The sequence below is a fragment of the Leptinotarsa decemlineata genome, unplaced genomic scaffold (assembly GCF_025532065.1).
Source record: "Leptinotarsa decemlineata unplaced genomic scaffold, Ldec_3_MD MMD2_tig00001019_RagTag_RagTag, whole genome shotgun sequence".
In the NCBI taxonomy this organism is placed as follows: Eukaryota; Metazoa; Arthropoda; class Insecta; order Coleoptera; family Chrysomelidae; genus Leptinotarsa; species Leptinotarsa decemlineata.
Genome location: NW_027412557.1, coordinates 5,922,183 through 5,924,597, shown reverse-complemented (window position 1 = coordinate 5,924,597; position 2,415 = coordinate 5,922,183).

The window sequence follows — 2,415 nt, the reverse complement described above, 5'->3', positions numbered from 1 at the left end:
ATGAGTAATAAGACATTTAATACAAATACTAAATATGAAAATTCTGTGACAGGTGAAAGTACAGCTGTAATATGTTATCACGATCATTATTTCAATCATAGCAATTCATTTTGCAGTATCAAGTTAAAGTATGGACAAAAGCTCAAGTAAATGTAAGCTGGAATGTCTGAAATCAATACAAATAGATCACATATATAAAATCTAATGTTTGTTAATTTATGAAACGATGACTTCATAACTTTTCATCCGCCGATGATCGAATATGAAATGTTTTAATAGCTTTTTGAACAAAGGCTGGTATTATTTAATTTCGATCTCTTTCGGTAGAATGATGATAGATTTCGTTTCAAGTTTGTTGAATCATTTTGGACCCACTTTTCATGTCATGAAATGAAGTAAAAATTTGTTTTTGCTTCGAGTGGTATATTCGTGATTGAGAACCGACCTAATCCTGGAACATGTACTGAAATACAACTGCCTACAATCAGATTTTGATTTATGAGTATAGTTTTTTTCTGAAATATCTATTATCTTTTCAAGAAAACTTCGTTTCATAACCTCCAGTAGCTCTAAGTGAATTTCTGTAACGCCATTGTTTTCTGTTTTCTCTTCAAGATAAGAGAAAGCTGCATTACATCCTCTTGGGGGTAACACCTATCAAAAAAAAATTCAATTGGTCGATTAAAAAATTTAGAATAAAAGTACAACATTCATAACCATCATAGCAACAGTTATAACAACAGCCAATTCCTTTGAAAATAATACGTTACTTTCTAAAATCATCCTTTCTAAATTCAATGTTCCATTTGTTTCAGAAATTCGAAATAATCTGAGATGGTCAATGATTCGAACAAAAATGGTACACACAATGGTACACACAATTATGAGTGTATTTTGGTATAAATAGCTTCTTGAACAAGCCTGAAGTTTTTTCATGGATTTGAGAGAGGTGACAGAGGTGGTTCCCAAAATGTTATCTAATGGCTGTCGATTTTCATTGGGTATTCTTATTTTTGTTTCAAAATAAATAGTTTAGAAACAAGAACTGAACATTTCTGAAAGATTTCTTTATTTGCCCCTCATAGTTTTGATCCATTCATCTTATATTTGATTATAAAGGACTTTTCATAAATAAATTCATTCGTTTATGAAAGTCCAGCAAGTCAAAATCCATTCACAATAAACACGATTTGTAATCCAATACCAAGTAGCACTGTTTCGATTCTCCAAGTTCTCATCAGTGGAGCTAGGTTTTGTTTTTAGGATCTGGTTTCGTCTAGTTCATTTCTGAAATTAGCGGAGTTCATCTCTGAAATTAGTGGAATGAATCTTCTATCTATCCAATGGATGGCATTTCCATAACAGAAGACCAGAAATTTGTCGATTTTCGATTTCCATTCGCGACTTCCTCCCCAAATAAGAGGTGATATATTTTTGAATGGAAATCGAGTACTTCGTTTTATTTCAAAGCCTTCGTAATTCTCGTTACAGTAAGTGGTCTTTGAATTCCGAAATTCGGACAAAAAAATTTGTATAAAATACAATCGAAAATTTAAATTTGTTTAGGTGTTTCCTCATTTGTCAGACTAATGACCACCTGCATCCTTGTAAAGATTTTGATGCCACGTAAGTCTTGCCCCTGAATAAGCAAAAGCACATTGAACAAATGAGGAATGAGTCATTACCGACATAATATCATTTATCCTAATTTTTTTGATTCGCAACTCAACTTTTTGGTGAAAGTGCGTTGTTTATACTGACATTGGTTTTACAGATCATTCGCCATAGCTCAAGATACCTAATTAATTCAGAGGAACTCTATTTCAGAAGAACATTTTGAAAAATAGAAAACAGTTTATTTACACTGTTCATGTAATATTAAACGCTTAGAAACCGTTGATAAAATGAAATGGCAAGATACTATTCACTAAAAAAGGAAATTGCTAATCTTCGAGACGAAATGAATATGTAATCTCATATTGCCACCTATCGACTTCAATAATGATTTTTTGAAATCTGTGTTTTTGTCATCAGTGGAACTTAGTGGAACTTACCCCAATGAAAGTTACTCCAAGTTATATATTTTATTATTGTGATCTACCAAGGTAATTCTTGCAAGCAAGCTTTCATTTCATATCATTTAAATTGTGTAATGGGTATATTGATTGATTTAATTTATTCGGGACCTTATTCTTTCTTTTCAAGAGCATGTAGGTAAATGAGAGTTGACTTTTAAAAATGTTTTTTCACTATTAATATATTTTTTATTTCATGATTGAAGGAAATAAAATCCGGGCTGGTGGGCCGTGTTCGAAGGCCAAACATTTCGTCTGTTACTGCGGCAGATATCAGTAGTATATGCGTTGACTACGAGGACGAAAGTTGAATCACATAGTCTCAGCAACGACCGGCCGG